A 21,445-nucleotide genomic window follows, 5' to 3' on the forward strand; every position below is an offset into this window, starting at 1 on the left:
CTTTCCCTTTCTTTATTGTTCGATATGAGTACCAACACTATCTTCCCCCTTTCTACATGCATATGTTACTATCTTTGTAACCCTTCACTGTATGTAGCACATAGTAGTGTTTACAACTATATTCACAGGAGCAACTCAGAGTTGTAAGGTGTCACACACATAACACACGGAGATGGTAGATGACACGCTGTTAGGATTAATTAAATAGTACTTAAAGGCACATGTTAGGAACATCAAATTTCGAGGTGGGGGGCGGGGTGAGGGGAGAGGGGGAGAAAGAGTATTATGCACGATTCTGGAAAGGATATTATGACGTCCTAACATGTAAATACAGGACGTGAGGTACATACTCCTCCCAAACAGGCCAAGAAGGGCCAACGGCACCGACCGGCCGCCGCGTCATCCTCAGACCACAGGCGTCTCTGGATGCAGATACGGAGGGGCATGTGGTCAGCGCACTGCTCTCCCAGCCGTATGTCAGTTTCCGAGACCGTAGTCGCTACTTCTCAATCAAGTAGATCCTCAGTTTGCCTCAAAAGGGCTGAGTGCACCGCGCTTGCCAACAGCGCTAGGCAGACCGAATGGTCACCCATCCAAGTGCTAGCCCAGCCCGACAGCGCTTTACTTCGGTGATCTGACGGGAACCGGTGTTACCACGGCGGCAAGGCTGTTCGCAGGTAAGGTACATAGAACAAAGGAAAATGGCAAGTCTTGTTGCTTGGCTAGTATGAAGAATGTGCCACCATTACGTGTAAGGTGCGAATATTGCAGTGAGAGAGAGAGAGAGAGAGAGAAAACGTGCGATTTTTAGTCAGGTAAGATCACTGTGCCAGGAGAAACTTGAACATTGTTAATATTGTGTAGGAAAGGTTAGAATGTTTTTAGATGGAGTGTTTCCGGCTCTATAGGGAGTTAAGAAATAAACGGTAGGCGGATTCAACGTAGAGGGATAGTCTAACCCGTGTCCAGGTGATCCCAGAAGAGGGACGACCTGAACAAGTTTTATAGTGTATAAACATCAAAGATTTGATAAAGTAGCTTCCCAGTATCTGTTCAGAGATTAGATAAGAGTCAATTGATACTGGAAGTACGAAGCTGTAAAGTAAGAATAAGGAAATTTGAAGAACTGTTCTCCAAAACCGTTGATTTACCTGGTCAATATTGAATCTTTTTAATCTTCGTTTTGCCGAGCATGTTGTCTGAAGGCAAATCTGAAATTAAAGGACAGGAGAAACAGAGTAAATGGTAATGCAGACGCGCAACTCCTAACGGTACCTAAAAAGTTGGAACGTTGTGTATGAAGTAAATTGGGGTAACTATTTTGTTGCAAAGCAGTTACAGAGGATTGCCTATAATCAATAGATATGTAAAAAAAAGAGCGTAAACAATGATGGAAAATGGTTCTCATTGATTTCTGCGGCTATAAACATATTTTGACGCAAAATTTCCGCTGTCTCATGTAACCTCCCCACAGAAATTATGAATAGCAAAGTTAAATAAAAATGGAGCCACGAAGCAATATCGTCCCCACAGAAATATTTAAATAAAAAAAACAATAAATATTGGAGCCAAGTGCAACCTTCCCGCAATGAAATCTATTGATAATGACAATTAAATGTAAGAATCGCAATCTGACCCAAGTGTAAGCTCCCTACAAAAATGCAAGGCATAAAAATGTTCCAAAATTCAGATCCCCACAAAAATGAAAGATAATTCAATGATAATGAAATTTCAGTGACAATGAAAACTCAATTAGACCGAAAAGTCGATCTTTGGCCCTGTGCAAAAAAAATCAGAATTAATTTCTTACCTCACTAAAACTGCATCTGCTCTTATTTTTCGCCATAGCTTGGAGGAAATGAATCGCACATATTCTTTGAATTTAACTGAAACTTTTGTTTAAGGAAAAACAAGGGAAATATTTTTTCAATTAAATAGCTCTTTTGTTAAAAATGCTTTGAAAACAAAATTATTATTGGGGCACTTCTTGAAAATTAATTACAATAAATATACATTACATTATCTGATGTGCGCAATGCAGCTTCATTACCTTGTTTAACAATATACCTCATTCAGCATCTTGACCAGAGACCCATGTCGACGCCCTCGAACTGCGTCCCACTCGCGACTCTACCCGCAACTGTATAAGACTGCTACTGCCGACAGACTGCTGCTCGCAACTCTCGCGCGGTCAAGCGCAGACTAGCCACAATAAATAGCTCTCTGGTCAGAGACTCTGCCATGCCCCGCCATCGCTGCCACATAACATATGTGTTTCATAACCCTCCACTGGGGGGGCAAAAATTTGGCAGCGATGGTGAGTCATTTGGACTTGCCATGAACAAATTTTTTTCGTAACTAATTAACTTTTCAATTACAGAGAATATACTGATGTAGCAAATATGGTGCACATGCACCGAGTACATAACATATCAGACAATAACAAAAATGTGAGTACAAAACATATTAGCAAATCAGAAAAATGTAAATACAAATTATTTGATAGATAACAAAAGTGCACACGCACTGAAAAACTCTTTAGCATTTTCAGAACAAATAAGCAGAATGGCAAAAAATCATGTTGACAAGTGACATGAGTGCACATGCACTGCAGTTCAGAACATATCAGCAAATGAGGAAATGTATATACAATGACTAACAAATGACATAAGTGCATACGCACTGAAGTATTGAACATATCAGAAAACCACAAAATATATACGTAATGAGTACAAATCATATTGAAAAATGAGAAAAGTGCACAGGCACTGAAGTTCAGTAGAAAACATATTAACACATGACATAAGTGCACATGTACTGTATTTTAGAACATATCATCAAATCAAAAAAATGTGTAGGTCATGAATACAAATCATGTTAGCAAAAAAAAATTTTTTTTTACTATGTTACAAGAATTAGGATAGGAAAGGGAAGGATTGCATCATGGTTGTAGCACTTTAGGTTGCACACAGCTGCACTGAAAGTCCATATCTTTCCACGGAAGTACAACACCAAGTGAGACAATCTGAAGTTCTTTTCCCAGAAGTATTTATCAGCGTAGCCAAGACACTGAAATGTCGTAGTAATTTTCCATGTTATCATTTTGGCAGTACATCAGGTACACCAAACAGTGGGACCATAATAACGTCTCCATCGCTCACGGTGGTGGACAGCATGTCGTGTCAACACCACGCTCTTACAAGGCACACCAACGTAGAATTAGTGCAAAAACCAAATATAGTGCTCCATGATCATGAGGATGGACAGGACAAATGGATATTGCAGTAATTCAGGGTAGTTAGCTCAGAAGGTGAAGGACATTAAGTCACATACTAGTCTTCATTAGGAATTACATTAGTAGTTTGCGGCATTCATAGCCCAGGTATTGAACATTTCTGTACCATGTATGTAGCATTACAGAAAAATGTTCATTAATTGTTTGACATAGAATATTTGCACTCATTCTCTAATTACAAAGCATTAATAAATAATCGCATTCTTTTCCCAGTTACAAAGCATAATGAATAGCATTCAGTTTCTAATTACAAAGCATAAGTAGTAGCATTCTTTTCCTAGTTACAAAGCATTATGAGTTAATAGTATTCATTTTCCAGTACAAAGCATAATTAATTAATCATTTGTCATTTCAATATAGTAACAATCAGTAGTCATGTTTCAGGTGACATATTATTCGTAGCTGATCAGCATTACTCAGAACTCTCTTAAACTGGTATCATTATTTGGGACTGGTAATACATTTTTTTTTGTTAGCAATGCATTGCTTTGGGTAATTATAAGGGAAAGCAAGAAGAGAAAAAGAAAAAAAATTGCTTCTAAGTTGTTCCTGTAAATGAAAAATGTGTAACATCAGTCGTCATGAGTCAGCTGTAGCAAGGTTGTGACACAACTGGGTAAAGAAAAAAATGCAAGTACTAGTATAGGTTTAATAAGTAACAAGTTTAGTAAGTATCATGAAAGGCTTCTCCTGGAAAAAATACAAAATGGATTATTGAGCTGAAAGAAGAAACGCATACTATGCTGAAAAGTAGTGAACTTCGAATTAACAGGTAGTGAAATGTGTATAAAAAATGTGTTCCATAGCTGTCCTTTCCAAAACATTCAGTCATCATACAATACGATATAAAACACACTGTCAAAACAAACTGCAACAAATACTTAAATAACTACATAGCATAAATACATAAACTTCAACATCATCCTCATCTGTAAAGAAAAAACTTCATTATCCATCACTTGATTACTTATATTATCATAACTCCATTATTATCATCACCTGTAAAGAAAAACTTCATTATTCATAGTACCATATTCTTCATCATTATTCATCAGCATTCATTATCCTCTGCAAAAAATCACTTCATTACTCATTATACAACTATTCCTTATCTCTAGCATATTTCATCACTAAAACTAAGATGTGTAGTTCTGTCTGACAGCCTGCATTAATCACCTTGTATTCTGAAAGAAAAAATTAGTTAAGACTGCTATTTTACGATGTGAATAGTATATTTCTGTTAATGCTTGTTAATCCTGATCCATTTACTCTTCCTCACTAGGTTTGCATCTTCTTTCGATCACTTCGAAGGTGAAATTCCCATTTCTGCTTAATTTATTTCTTTTACACGTTATTTCTTTCTCAAAATGATGAACAAAGGTTAATATCGTGCATTTACATCATATACTCACTAAATAATGACTGGTTTATGGTAACATAATTAACCATACAGCATAACATGACAGAAAACGTAATATGTCAAAGACATTGACAGTGTTCAGATGTAAAAATGTACACAGAATATCACAATGCAGCAGCAAAAAATGTAAAACAGTCACGATCTTGAGATGTCATAGGGCAAAAAATGTCAAAGTCAACTGGTGTGTGTTATATCTTAACTATTTCGCAGTGCATACAACAAAACATCAAACAATCGTATATGCATAAGAAAGACAAAAAAAAAATGTGACGTTCGTTTTATTCAGCTTGTATGTAGTGTAGTTAATAGAGGCGAGAATTAAAGACTTTAATGGAGCAAAAATGTAACAAAATTAACATGTCATTAGATAACATTGCATAATTATTCATAAAATACGTAAGTGTCTCTGGAAAAAATGTGCACAGTCTGATATGTAACGACAAGAAAAGCGACCTGCTAACCTTACCTTGCTGGGCACTTGCCAAGAAAAATACGATAATCATCAGTAATTAGTCATGTGAATATAATTGCATAAGTGGTCATAAAGATTAGGAAATGGCATCATAGCATGTTACACCATAAAGTGGTTTCATTCAATAAAGGGTTTAACATTGTATACATGGTGGTTCCCCTTACTTTTTCTGGTTCTCAAAGTTTCGACGTGTACAACATTGGGGTGAGGAATGCTGCGAATCCGATATGGACCTGCGTATAGATGTTCAAATTTACTGCACTTACCTTTTATTTTGCTGGATAAATAGTGTGTACGTACTAATATCTTCTGTCCCACGTGAAAGTCTCGGCGTGTACAAACCTGTTTTTGCTGTCTTCTCCGGCGCTCTGCGGCACGTTTGATGTTGTTCAGCGCAATGTCAATTATTTCGTGGTGTCGTAATCGACGAGATGTAGGAAATGTTACTAATTCTTTAATTTTGTTAGGTGGTTCAGCATTTTTCAGTATAACAGACGGAGATAGCATAGTGGATTCATTTGGTATGCAATTAATTACATCTTGGAAGGAGAATATGTGTGTATCCCAATCAATATGTCTTTTGTGGCAGTATATTCTACACAGTTTACCAATTTCTTTCATTAATCGTTCACAAGAGTTCGAAGAAGCATGGTACCTGGATATATGGATCGGAGAAATGTTTCTAGCTCGTAACATGCGTGTCCATATAGCAGAACGAAATTGTGATCCATTGTCAGAAATTACTTTCAACACATGCCCTACATGAAATAGAAAATGTTTTACAAATGCTTTCGAAACAGTTTTAGCAGTAGCTTTGCGTAACGGAGTGAAAGTAATAAATTTTGAAGTGAGTTCAACAGCGACAAAGATGTAGCAAAAACCTCTGTTAGTTCTCGGAATTGGACCAAAAATGTCTACTGCGGCCATATGTCTTAATTTAACAGGTATAATGGGATATAATGGAGGAATATGTGAAGTCGTGTCTGATTTAGCTTTCTGGCAAATTTTACATGACGCTAAAACTCGTCGTATACGTTTTTCCATGTTGGTAAAATAACAGTTCTGTCTCAGTATAAGAAAACATTTTCTGGTTCCGTAATGTGCGTAACTTAAATGAGTATACCATATTAATTTGTTAACCAGTTCATCAGGAATGCATAATAACCAGTTGTTGCTGTCAGGATGAGAGCGGCGAAACAGAATGTCATTGCGTACAGTGTAATGGTTTCTAATCGTAACATTATTCTTATCTTGCCAAAGGTGTTTAATTTCTTTCCACACATTGTCTTTACTTTGCTCTTTTGCTATGTCCTGTAATGACGACGAAATAAAATTTTCAAATGCAACTTGCTGAATGTACATAACACTGAAATTTGCTTTGCAGAAGTTGGTTGTGATGTCTTGCTGATTGTTGCTGAGAGAACGCGATAGTGCGTCTGTTATAACATTTTGTGTGCCGGGAATGCGAACAATCGTAAAATTAAATTCCTGTAAATAACGTTTCCATCTGCTTAATCTGTCGTGAGTGAATTTAGCCGAAAGTAAAAATTGTATCGCTCTGTGATCTGTGTAAACGGTGGTATGTCTGCCATAAAGAAAGTGCCGAAATCTCGTAAAAGCCCAAACAACACATAACGTTTCCAGTTCTGTAACGGAATAATTTCGTTCAGCAGGCGACAGAATGCGACTTGCAAATGCGATGTTTTTAATTACTGTAGAGCCATCTTCTTCAATTTCCTGGAAAATATGTACGCCTAGAGCGGCGTTAGGACTGTCGGTGGCAATAGAAAAATTTCTGGTAAGATCTGGGTGCGATAAAAGTGGAGCATTCAACAAGGCTTCTTTCAAGTTCACAAATTCAGAATGTGCTTGCTTATCCCAGGACCAAATAGTGTTTTTACCTGTCAATTGGCATAATTTAAGTGTGTCTAAAGCAGAGTGATGAATAAATTTGCGAAAAAAGTTAATTAAGCCGAAAAAACTGCGTAATTGCTTCTTCGTTGTAGGAATAGTAATGTCACGTAGAGCTTGAAGTTTTTCCGGATCAGGCGCAATGCCTTCTGCTGAAATTACATGTCCAAGAAATTTTATAGAAGTTTTGCCAAAGTGCGATTTACTAAGATTAACTGTGAGTCCTTGTGCACGAAAAGTTTGCAACAGACGTTCTAAAATCAGATTGTGTTCAGACCAGTTAGCTTCTGCAATAAGAATGTCGTCTACGTACATCGTGATTCTGTCTTTAAGTTCTGTCGGAAGTATTGTGTTCAAACCGCGAATAAAAGCTGCTGAAGAAATAGTTAATCCGAATGGTAATTTACAAAATTTATAACAGTCGCCAAAACAGAGAAATGCTGTGTACTTTCTGCAATTCGGATGAAGTTGAATTTGCCAAAATCCCGATTTCAAATCTAGTGTGGAATAAATAGCCGTACCATGAAATTTCTGTAGAAGTTCCTCTAGTGTCTGTGGTCGATTTGTGTCATTAATAATTATGTCATTGATGTGACGTGAATCAAGTACGAGGCGAAGTGAGCCATCTTTTTTCTTAACAATATGTAGCGGGTTTATGTACGGACTAACTGCTGGTTCAATAATTCCTTGGTCAAGCATATCCTGCAACTCTTTCTAAACCTGTTCTCTATGAATATACGGAATGGGATAATGCTTGGCTTTAAATGTGTCGTGCTGTTTGACTTGAAATTCATACATAAAACCGGACATAGTACCAGGAATGTTGTCAAAAACTGGAGCTTGCTGTAAAAGAATTTTGTGTAATTGCGTTCGTTCGTCATCTGTATTTGCACTGCTTTGTTTAACTTTATCAGAAATCATTTGCATTACGTCGTAGTCAGTTCGTCTGGAGTATTATAGTTATGTACATACGTATCCGTGAACAATGTGGGATTACAGTCTATGTTACGTGATACGGAAATGACCTCTGTGCGATTAATTGTTTGTTCTTCCGCAGATAAAGAGTGCTGAAATTCTAAAGCCAATTGTACATTTTCATCCTTTAGCATTAAGTAGGAATTTTGAAAATCGATAACTGCGTCGTGTTGTACCAGAAAATTAGTACCTAAAATAACGTCTGTTGTCAATAAAGGAACAATCCAAAAATTGGAGTGAAATGTGTGACCTGCAATATAAAATGATAAATGTGTCTGTAATTTAACGCCTACTCCTTTACTCGATACTGCTCCTTTCACTTTCGTTTTGCCTAATGGTAATGTAGGATAGGTATTCTCTTTGTTACATTCGTTAAAAGTTTATTCATTTATTACTGACATAGGTGATCCGGAATCGATTACTGCTGAAAATTTCGATGAACCAATTTTAATTTCGATGACAGGATGTGAAACGGTTTTTTGAACAACTGGTCTTTCCTGCAAAAGCGTGTCTCGTATGCCGTCAAAAGTAATTACATTTTCGTGAACAACATTCTGCGTGTCAAAAGTAGTGCTTGTGTTACTGGAAGATGCGACCTGTACAGTATCTAGTCAGATTCTATCTGACGTGTTATTATTATCAGGAGGATGTTGTGGCATTTCTACAATTTGAACTGTTCTATTACTTCTTCCAGACGTATTACGTTCTGGATGATACCTACTGTCGGGTTCATTCATGAGAATATGTTCTTGCGGATGATTTTGCTGTTGGTAAGACCAACTGTTATTATATGTACGCTGATAATTGTACTCATCATTTTTACGTCTGTTGTAATGGTCATTCCTATACGGTGCATTGCGATAGGAATTGAAATACTGTGTTTTCTGCACGTAATTATTTCCTTGGCGGCGTGCGTTACTATTTGTTGTATCAGGGACTATACGCCCACGCGGCGAAACATTAAAGCTTGGTTGACCTTGTGCATTACATTGTTGGTTACGCATGCTAACCGGCTGGTTTTGATGCTGTGGTTGTGAAAAACCTCTATTGTTACTAAAATGTGGCTCCTGTTGTTGAAAATTTTGACGATATTGATAATCAAAATTTTGTCTGCTATTAAAGTTCTGGTGCTTGTCGTTCCTAAAGCGTCTGTTACCTTTCCTATTGAAATTACATGTCTGATCATAATTGCTGTACGTCTGTTGGCCTTGGTTGTTATATGAAAAATTTTTGTTTACGAAAGAATAATCTGATTGCTGCACTTCTAAAAGCTGCAGCAGATCCCTGAATGCCGAAATATTTTCTTTTTGCTGACCTGTTAAAAGTGACACTCTTAATGATCATGGTAATTTAGAGATACATAATTGAATGAGTGCAGATTCACTATAGGGTTCACTTAAATACTGGTTTTGTTGCACCATGTGCTCAAAAAATTGCGTCACACTGGGAAAATTAGAGTTCTCATAATTCGGTAAACTAATTAACTGATCTTTAATTCCGTGCTGTGTCGTCTTCGACCAATACGCTGATAGAAAAGCATTCTGAAACTCTTCTACTGAATAGCATTGCCTCGCGATCAGTCTCATACGAGTTGCCGGTTCCCCTTCCAAAAAACTGCAAATAAATTCAAGTTTATGCGTAACAGGCCAAGTCAGTGGAAAAGCAAAGCTAAACTCTTGTATCCAATCTAGCGGATGAATCTGCATTCTGTCATTTTTAAACACTTTAAATTTTCTCACTGACAGAAAATGTTCGTAATCAAAATTATCGTCTCTGTATGATGGAACAGGTTCAGTATTGTAAGAGAATCTATTTGTCTGTGTCTGTTCGGAATCTAAGTCCCATACTCTCTGTAGATTACCCAAATTATACACGCTGCGTGAGTCTGACAAATGTTCGAAAAGTGGCGTCTGCTGTGATGTGTTTTTAACTGAAATATTTTTCATCTCAGTTACCTCTTGCTGTAAACTTGACAATTTTCTATGCAACGTATTATTAGACGAATCGATCTCATTAACTGTCTGTTGTAAATTTTGGAATTCAGGTGTTTGGTTAAACAAAATCGGTGCAGTATCATCTGATTTATTGTCATTATTACATTCAATAACATCAATACGACTGGCTAATTCATCACATTTTTCAGTCAGTATTTTTACCTGATCATCGGTCTTAGTGTCAGAAGTATTAATCTGCTTTTGTAATTTACGTGTGGTTTCGTTCAATTTTTTAACGTCAGCTTTGACGACATCGGAATCCTGTGTTAGTTCTAATTGTCCGAATCTGTCTGTCACTGTTTGAATATCTACTGTGTGTGTATCTGTTTTTGATTTAAGATCAGAAATTTCATCACGTAATTCCGCGTTCAACTGTTCGATGGTATTAATTTTGTCGGACACTGTAGCAATATTGTTGTCTACGTATGTTTTTGCTTTCGCAAACATTTTACGTTTGTCTTCTTGTCTCTGTGCAGTGATTGTTTCCATTACTTGACGTTTTACTTTATTTTGATCCTGAATAAATTTGCGGAAACTCGTATCACTGTTTTGTATGTGAAGATTAAAACGTTCGTCAATTTGAGAGTTCTGTTGGTCGAATTTCGCGTCTATCTTTGCATCCATAGTACGCGAAAGTTCTGCTGTCATTGCTTTAAACTCGTCGCGTAACTGTGTAGCCTTTTCAGAGCATTGTTTACCTACTGCGCTAATTTCTTCCCTAGTGTTTCTGTTGTAACTGTTTGCATATCCCTTAATTCTTGAGCAACAGATCTAATTTCTTCGCTACTTTTCTTTGAACAAGCCTCAATTTCTTCGCACAACTGTTCCTTAGTGTCATGACACTGTGCGGCAACGGCTCTAATTTGTTCACTAAGCTGTCTGGAATTGTCGTCTAATTTTTCATTTAACTGTCTGGAACTGATGTCTAATTTTTCATTAAGGTTGTCTTGTTTTTCATTCTGTTGTCTGAAATTTTCTTTAAATTGTTTGTTATCTTCGCTATTTTCCTTAACTTGTTTACTCATTTGTAGCAACAGTGCCATAATTGGATCCGACACAAGATTAGCATTTCTATTCTCTGTGCTGTTTAATGGTGGATCTGGAATTGTCTCGCTTTCTGTAACCATTTGGTTATTCTGAGATTTACACAAAGGTTTGCCAGTCGAATTTACATTGTCGGTCACCATTTCGGAATTAAATGTATCCGTCGTACTTTCAGTACACTGTCCATTTTCATTAGAAAAATTTGTCTGTACGTTATTTGAATTTTCCAAAACGGGTGTGTTAACCTGGGCAGCGCTCATTCCAACAGAACGCCCCGCGTCATCAATTGTCGTCAAATTAACAGAGGAGACAATTGAGTTCGTTTGTTCATCATTAAGATAATAATCATCATTAGAGGTTGGAACGCACTGATTGTCGGTGAAAGCAGGATTGTCATCATTACACTGCGTGTCACAATTACTATCGGTCACGTTGTTTAAGTCGGTAATTTCATTAATAATACCTCGCGATACACTATTCATAGTCTTTCGCGGCATTTTTACAATAGTCACAATTATTCACAAAAGAAATAAGCACAAATGCAAAAAGCAACAAACACAAATACAACAGAGCAACGAATTGCCGATGATCTGAGGAAAGAAAGTCATAAAATTAGTAAAAGCGTTGCGCCAAATGCTAATTATATTTAAGCAAATAAGAGCAGATATCTGACTGTTTCTTACAAGATTCCCAAAGAAATACGATCCTGGCAGGATGTCGGCAAGTGTAACCTCCCCACAGAAATTATGAATAGCAAAGTTAAATAAAAATGGAGCCACGAAGCAATATCGTCCCCACAGAAATATTTAAATAAAAAAAACAATAAATATTGGAGCCAAGTGTAACCTTCCCGCAATGAAATCTATTGATAATGACAATTAAATGTAAGAATCGCAATCTGACCCAAGTGTAAGCTCCCTACAAAAATGCAAGGCATAAAAATGTTCCAAAATTCAGATCCCCACAAAAATGAAAGATAATTCAATGATAATGAAATTTCAGTGACAATGAAAACTCAATTAGACCGAAAAGTCGATCTTTGGCCCTGTGCAAAAAAAATCAGAATTAATTTCTTACCTCACTAAAACTGCATCTGCTCTTATTTTTCGCCATAGCTTGGAGGAAATGAATCGCACATATTCTTTGAATTTAACTGAAACTTTTGTTTAAGGAAAAACAAGGGAAATATTTTTTCAATTAAATAGCTCTTTTGTTAAAAATGCTTTGAAAACAAAATTATTATTGGGGCACTTCTTGAAAATTAATTACAATAAATATACATTACATTATCTGATGTGCACAATGCAGCTTCATTACCTTGTTTAACAATATACCTCATTCAGCATCTTGACCAGAGACCCATGTCGACGCCCGCGGACTGCGTCCCACTCGCGACTCTACCCGCAACTGTACAAGACTACTACTGCCGACAGACTGCTGCTCGCAACTCTCGCGCGGTCAAGCGCAGACTAGCCACGATAAATAGCTCTCTGGTCAGAGACTCTGCCATGCCCCGCCATCGCTGCCACATAACATACGTGTTTCACTCAGTAATTTTCTTTTAAAGTCGTTCATTAATCTGTGGCAATAATCTGTTTAAAACAGCGTTCATTGAAATGTAGACTGTGACATATGGTTAAACAACACAGATTTAGCAAGCAGGACATATATCGTAAGGAATTAGTATAATTTATGAAATAATAATTATCGTACATTGATATACAGAGGTTAACAGCTATGTCCAACGAACCAAGTGATTACAAAAGGAAAAATGGTTAACTGAAAATATGTGAATGTGTGTAGTTTGGTGTGGAAAGAGTGGGAAACACGCTTCGTCTTAAGAGGCTCGTGATGTGGAAGTAATAGAAGTTTATGGAAATTCAAAGCTATATAATGTTGTGTTTAATTAATTAAATTATTTTACGTGATAGCTTTCATCTTAGTAGTGGGATCTGTAGTGCTTCATGTTGCTATTCAAGGCAGCAACATGTTTCACTTCGTTTCTACCGTGCCGATGAAATATGGTCGTGTAGAAACCTTAATTTACGTAGTAGTGGTAGAGGAAAGACGGCGTAATGTCCACGCATTTTTTATCCATGCGCAGATACGAAACGCAAATGTAAGCACTGTACAGCCATAAGGCGCGCCGGAGTTCGGATGTTTTACTGGTGGGAAAGGAACCGTTTACACTTTGACGTCACGACTTTGGTGCGCCACGGACGCCAAAGAAGAAGAGGTGGAGACGACAATGGCTGTTATTCCGGAAAACAAAAACAAAAAAGAAGACTGTATGGAATTAATTACTGGCATACTTCTTGACTTGCTCAATATCGGCACTATTACTTCTGCATCTTGTGCAGACGTTGGATGCGTAACCCATTTCAGGTACTCATACAAATACAAATATGATGGTTTTATCGTCGTAGAACTTTGGAGGCTAGTAAACTGGGATATTATCCACCTGCCATGGAATTTGTTATTTAATAGTCGACGGGCGTTGGAAGAGCTCCATCATATGTGAAGTAAATGTTTTGTCGCAATGGTAGAGCACGTCCTGTGGTAGACCGCGTAGATTACTTTCTTTGAATCAAGTGCTGGAGCCTACGAGAAATTACATGAGATCCTAACAAGTAATTACTAACAATGTCTGCCCCAATATGACAGAAAATCATTGTTGATGATGTGTCTGAATAGCTTTGTGAGCATTTACATCCATATGTGCTGGTTGTGAAAATTTACTATCTGATCAAGGTGAAACGACAATCTGTTTGTGAACAGCACTTTTACACCAACTTAAAGACTATTTGCTGTTTCAAAAATCATTACCGGTTTATCGATACAGGACCAATATCTGTACAACATAGTTTCGTTGATCATTCGCCAGATGTGGTCAAGAGCACTTCTTACATATAGTTAAGCTTAAGCTGACACTAGGGTCGACATCAGTTGTGACACATCCAGCTGAGGCATCCTCATCATTCTTTATTTTCCCAGGCCGCAAGTAGTGGTCTGCTTTTAATGTACTCCTTGCTTCGGCCGCCGTGTGTTATTTTACTACCAAGATGTCAGAAGTCCTTAATTTCGTCTACTTCGTAGTCATCAATTTTGATGCTAAATTTATCTTCAATCTAATTTCTGCTCCTCCCCATTACTATTGTCTTTCTTCGAATTACTCTCAATCCATATTCTGTACTCATTGGACTCTCCACTCCATTCAGTAGATCCTATAATTCTACTTTACTTTGACTAAGGATAAGAATGTCAATCACTGACATTCTTCCACAATGAATTTTAATACCACAGTAGAACCTTTCTTTAATTTCAGTCATTGCTTCTTCGATGAACAGATTGAACATTAGGGGCGAGAGACTGCATCCCTGTCTTACACCCTTTTTAATGCCGGCATTTCGTTCTTGGTCTTCCAATCTTATAGTTCCCCGTTGAGTGTCGTACACATTGTATACTGCCCGTCTTTCCCTACAGATTACTCCTATTGTTTTCAGAATTTCGAACATCTTGCATCATTTTACATTGTCGAACACTTTTTCAAGGTCAACAGATCCAATGGACATGCCTTGATTTGTTTTAGGTTTTACTTTTGTTACCACGTGCGACGTCAAAACTGCCTCTCTGGCGTGATAGCTTTCGAATGTTCGAACTGGTAGTCTTCCAAAAGATCATCGGTTTTGTTTTCCAATGTTCAGTATATTATTTTTGCCAGCAGCTTGGATACATGAGCTGTTAAACAGATTGTGTGATAATTCTCGCACTTAGCTGCTCTTGCTATCTTCGGAATTGTGTGGATGATATTTTTCCTAAAGTGTGGTGGTATGTTGCCAGTCTCATATATTCTACGCAGTAACTTGAATAGTCGTTTGATTATCATTTCCACCAGTGATTTTAGAAATACGGAAGAAATGTTGTCTACCCCTTCTGCATTGTCTGGTTACAAGTCTCCCAAAACATTGATTAACATTGACTCGTATACTAGATAACCTATGCCTTCCATCTAGACTTCGATTTCTTCTTCTATCGCATCAGAACCCCTCTACGTAAAGGCCCAAAATGAACCCTTTCCAACCACCCGCTCTCTCAGAGCTTGACACCTTTCCATTTGTCTTCGCCGAAGGTTGATTTCAGTTTTATGTGTACTGAATCAGTCCTTCTGGTGACAATTTGTTTTTAGATTTCCTCACTTTTCCTTGGCTTCTCCACATTTTTTTATTTATTTCGTTCCTTAGTGGCTTATATTGGTGTAGTCTTCCCCTGAACATTTTTGTACCTTAACAGATCTGTGTGTGTTTAAGAGGAGAAATACTTCTGAAACAGACTCCGCACAAGTGAAAAAACTTAATAATCATCTGGAAATACAAACGATTTTCACTTTATATGTACCAGGCCCCTACAAAAACTCCAAGTCAACTACATGATCATTCGGTAAAATTTTATCATTCAAGAAAACAAAAAATGAACGTTGAAAAACGTTAATTATTCACAAAAACTATTAATTAAATATACTTAAAAAGACGTGGATAAGTGCCTGATTATCCTCAGACACGAAGCACTGTTAATTAATATACAAATGAAAGGTACTGGATACCACCTGGTGGCCAAATCTGGGAACAAGAGTTGTACTACACACCTCCACCCAGAAGCCCACTGTGTTCTCAGTGTGAAGAGTAATATTTTTGTAACCAATCCACCTCTGGTTGTATCTTGCAACGTTCTGGTGGAAGGCTTTTACAGCTGAGGCAGTAAGTATGCATGTAAAATCATTCATCAGTAGCACATGATTTGACGTACCACATATCGCCAGTATTATAACACAAAGAAAAATTAATCATCACTACTGTGTAGCGTTCCCCTATAGGGTCAGGCGTACACTACATGTCAATGGCCGCTACCCAGGTACACTATGTGATCAAAAGTATCCGGTCAACCCCATAAACATACATATTTCATTTTAGGTGCGTTGTGCTGTCACCTGCTGTGAGGTACTTCATATCAGCGGCGTCGGTAGTGACATCGTGAGAGAGCAGAATGGGGCGTTCCGTGGAACTCACGGACTTTTAACGTGGTCAGGCGATTTGGTGTCACTTGTGTCATACGTCTGTACGCGAGATTTCCACACTTCTAAACATCCCTAGGTCCACTGTTTCCGATGTGATAGTGAAGTGGAAACGTGAAGGGACATATACAGCACAAAAGCGTACAGGCCGACCTCGTCTATTGACTGACAGAGACCACCGACAGTTGAAGAGGGTCGTAATGTGAAATGGGCAGACATCTATCCACACGATCACACAGGAATTCCAAAATGCATCAGAATCCACTGCAAGTACTATGACAGTTAGGCGGGAGGTGATAAAACTTGCGTTTCATGGTCGAGCGGCTGCTCATAAGCCACACATCACGTCGGTAAATGGCAATCGACTCCTCGATTGGTGTAAGGAGCCTAACCATTGGACGATTGAACAGTGGAAAACGTTGTGTGGAGCGACGAATCACGGTACACAATGAAGCGATTCGATGGCAGGGTGTGAGTACGGTGAATGCCCGGTGAACGTCATCTGTCAGTGTGTGTAGTGCCAACAGTAAAATTCGGAGGTTGTGGTGTTATGGTGTGGCCGTGTTTTTAAGGGTGGGGGCTTGCACTTTTTGTTGTTTTGCGTGGCAGTATCACATCACAGGCCTACATTGATGTTTTAAGCACCTTCTTGCTTCCCACTGTTGAAGAGCAATTCGGGGATGGCAATTGCATCTTTCAACACGATCGAGCACCTCCCTAACGCGAGTCCAGTGTGCTAACCGCTGTGCCACCTCACACGGTCGAAAGAATAGGCTAATGAACGACGGAGGTATTTGTCGCAGTAAACAAACAACTAAAACTACGAGATAGAGATCGAAGCTCCGCGCAATGCTCTATGGGCAAGCCACTGTGGACATAAGACTATAATTAGATCTTTCTATCACCCATCAGATTCAGCTCCTGATGGAACGGGAAACTAAAGAGAAAACCTCGGTTCTTTAGCATGTAAGTTCTCTAGTCATACTGCAATCTTCTGAGGAAACTTTAATCATTCAACAAACAATTGGTGTAGTTAACGGTTTTGTTAGTGGTGAGTGTAACATCCTGGCCGGCCAGAGTGGGCGTGCGGTTCTAGGCGCTACAGTCTGGAGCCGAGCGAGCGCTACGGTCGCAGGTTCGAATCCTGCCTCGGGCATGGATGTGTGTGATGTCCTTAGGTTAGTTAGGTTTAATTAGTTCTAAGTTCTAGGCGACTGTTGACCTCCGAGGTTAAGTCGCATAGTGCTCAGAGCCATTTGAACCATTGAAACATCCTGTGAAACATTGTGACGCATAAGATTGAAATTTGTCCTCGAACGTGCCTACAGCCTTCCTCTGTAATGGTGCAAAAACGTGACGCCTTGTGACGTCACCCTCGGGCAACGCTTCAAACAGCAAAGTGTCAACACGTGCGGATAAAAAAAAAAAAAAAAAAAGAAACGCCAGAGTTAGGAATTTCACGTGAGACCTAAGGCGGGTTTGTGATGTCTCATCGGCACCAAGTATCATCACAACCACAGTTCTTCCGAACCCCACTGTGGATGTGCCACATGGTGGGACAATTGCCACACACACATTCTTACCCATGTTTCTGCATCTACAAGTACATCTACGTGGCTACTCTGCAAAACGCACTTACGTGCCTGGCAGAATGTTTATGGAACCACCTTTACACTAATTCTCTACGTTTTCACTCTCGAGCAGCGGGCGAAGAAAGAGAATTCCTGCATCTTTCCACGTTAGCCCTGATTTCCGTTATTTTATTGTGATGACCATTTCTCCCTTTACAGGGAGGAATACAAAACACGAAAAAGAACGAGAGGACAGTGCACGAAGTGTACCCGTGTTAAATGCAGTGAAAGTGCTGTGTGCAAATGCAAATACTCAACATATGCACGTGGAAGACTAAGAAGAATGGAATAAACAACAAAAAAACCTGACCACTGAAGACGCTTTAAAAGAAAGCGAAACGAGTCTGCTCTTAATAAGACTTTTATTACAGTTTCTTAAGACGGCAATAAACGTATACACCTTGTACACATGCAACTGTGGAAAAAAGAGGCCAAAAACAGAGACGACTACATATATATTACAACTCCCAGCAAACCATTCCCGTTGGGATCACGAAGGTAAGATTACACCACTTACAGCATGCACAGAGGCTTCTAAGCAATTATTCTTTCCGCGATCCAAATGAGAATGAACGGAAGAAAGCTCTAACAACTGGTACAATGTGATATGGCCTCTGCCAAGCATTTCACATTGGTTTCCAGAGTGTAGCTATAGATGCAGATCTCTCAGGAACAAAATCTATACAATGTTTACCTTATTTAAAGAACAAGCCAAGGCACCCTCATTATTTACAAAGAGTTAACTTCAACACTTTCGATTTCATCTACTTTCCTATTTTTGTTTCATTCTACTTCAGAAACACTCATGCTGGCTGCTGGTTTTGATTCCAAACTCCGAACAGCTGGTACACAGTCTAACAGTTGTTCTGGCATCGTATTTGAACTAGCAACAATGATTTCACCTGAACAAGCTCCTAATGATTTAATCGCCTCTTTGCTCCTACGTTTGGATTTTCCCAGACCAAATGGTTATTTAGTGCTTTCTTTAACTCACAGACACTAGATTCTTGTTCTTCCACTTCTCCAGATTCTCTAACACTCACATGCACGGTGTCACTGTAAATCGGTTCAGCATTAACCTCTAACTATGCAACCAAAGTACCCAATTCATTAACTTTCTTGACTATTTGCTTAATCTCTTGCTTACTCCCAGATGTATAATTTTCAGAATTAACCTTCATTTCCTCTAAGCTCTTTCCTAAGCTCTATGGTACCGTAGCATCACTTGAAATTTGTTCTGGAATTTGAACAACAGTTGCCTTACTAGGCATTATTAGTAAGGCAAGGAGGCTATGAGCGCATTTTGCCTGTGTGTGTTGCATACACTGGAGGGGCAAATATGCATTCAGGGGCAAATTTGATTGATTTGTGACCCCTTCCACCTCCACTTAACCTATTGTTGTGCTAACTCATTTATGATGCCTAGGGATAACCAATTCTTCTGAGAAACCACCAACCCCTCCTCTTCAACCTCCTCATCTCCCACCCCTCTAGGAAAACGAAACCATCCGCCTTCCCCCTCGCTGATACAAGCATACTTTTGGCATCAAATCAATTGACTAATTAAGTAAATCGATCAATTAATTACCCCTCCCCATCCTGGAAAACCTCAGCCCTCCAGTCCCCTGTTTGACTTCCCCTCCTCAATCAGAAAAAGAAACTGGTGGGAAAGTCACTCAGTCTATGTAGAGCTGTTGGTATAGAAGGTGTAACTATTGCCCTGTTCAGCAACTATATTTCGTAAGTATCTAATTACACTGCTGCCGACCAAAGATGTTGTCTTGTTGGAAAATTTTTGCGACTGTGCTCACCTTGACAAGCTGGGATCGACTTAGCTAATGCACAATGCCACTGCCAGTGATGTCCCAACTCACCACCCCTCGCCCTCACCCTCCCCACCCCTCCCAGAAAAAATTAGGAGGAAAAGTTGTTCAGCTGATAGACTGGAAGAGTCCCATGACAGGAATTTTAATTACATTACAGAATATATTATAATATATTGTTTATTTATAAGATTCAGTTTGCAAACAGGTTGGATCTCTTTTGTTATTGTGAAAAGCTCATGATTCTCTACTGTTTATTTAATTCTGGAACATGAATTCTTTTGAAAAACATGTCAAAAAGAAGTAATTAAATACATAAATAGAACATTTTTTTTGATTGTGCAAGGAATGCATCAGGAAATCGACATCAAAATAACCAACCATACATAATCACATGGTTAAAAAAACTTCCAATCGCATCTTCGCACTGACTTTGGGGCAGACGTACTGGCGACTACGTTGGCTGTGACATTGCATTTTCTCACGCCCACACTCCAGCCACTACACCGTGACTGCATCATGTGCTACCACTGTCAGCCAGAGCAGGACTGTAGGTCTGCACAGGCATCAATCCCTCTCAAGTGGATACTTCCTGTGGAACAAACCATCTGGTGATGGCAACTTTTTGATATTTGATACCTGTGAAACCACCACTGCTTGCTCTCAAATGGCTACATCCAACCTGTGTGTGAAGCCGTGTGTGCAAACACACACAGACTAAGATGTTCACCCCCGTCTCCCCATACCTTATGCAGAACTGGCGCTGGTAGTTCGTATATGCCTTTGGTCTCACACTTGTGCCACTACATAAACTTGTAGTGGATGGATCAATAGCATTCCAGAAAAGCTAGGTAGCTTCAGTCCTGTGCCACGAGAAACCACACTAACCCCTTCCTTGTCGTGAACAAATTAGCAGATACCTCGAAAACCCCAGCCCTATAGAAAATGTTGGGCTGTGGATGTGTTGGATATAGGTTCCCCATTGTATGGAACTGACTGACTGATTAATTAACTTGGTACCCTCTGTGTGGGAAAGATTTTTATTGCATCCTATTGGTGGATACCAGGACTGGTGTATGTGGTGCGGAATTCCAGGGTTCCATCCCGCGACTCCCCAGTTTCCGGATCTTACTCTTCCCCTTCCAGAATTCCTCAATTTCTCCATTGCTGAACCACCCTGTCCATTGCTTTACAAAGGTCAGACACATGTGGACATATTGCGGACCCTGTTACACTGCCTACATCACTGTTTCATAATGTAGGAAATAGCCATCAGCAGAGAGGAGATGCAGAAACTACGTTCCTTAGCCGAAACATTTAATTAATTCAGTAAGATTTTATTACGATTTGCCGCCTCCCACTGTGTGGATGGTAGTCACAAAGTATTCTCACTATCGTAGCTTAAGTCAGACCCTCTGTTTAGCAATGAGCTAATCCTTCATTGAATCTATCAGCTAAGTACCAAGAGTAAAACTCTAAATGGCCTCTCTCTATGCATCTCATAACTCTTCCTTTGTCTTTAACCAACACTCCCTGCAACATTGTCTCTGAATTAATTTGGAACTGACCAGAAGTAGGAGGGTGCTATACCCGCTACATTCAATTTCTTGTGAAATAACAGAATGAGTTGAGTTCCTCTGAGCCGTGCGTGGCTCATGTTCCCGCCATCATGTATTTTACACCCTGTTTTTAACGTACTTCCACCTCACTACGTTAGTTTAAATTACTGCTGTCACAGAGTTGCTGCTTTGCTGACCGTGAGCGGGCGCTAACAGCGTTTCTCATAAGTAGTAATATTCATGACCTCGTAAT

The 21,445-nt window shown here is 39.0% G+C and overlaps 1 pseudogene; it reads right to left on the reverse strand.

The window, feature by feature from the left end:
• Nucleotides 1-557: 557 nt before the first annotated feature.
• On the reverse strand, nt 558-675 carry LOC124709328 (annotated as a pseudogene).
• Between the last annotated feature and the right edge of the window lie 20,770 nt (nt 676-21,445).

This window comes from Schistocerca piceifrons, chromosome 7, assembly GCF_021461385.2.
Source record: "Schistocerca piceifrons isolate TAMUIC-IGC-003096 chromosome 7, iqSchPice1.1, whole genome shotgun sequence".
NCBI classification, from domain to species: domain Eukaryota; kingdom Metazoa; phylum Arthropoda; class Insecta; order Orthoptera; family Acrididae; genus Schistocerca; species Schistocerca piceifrons.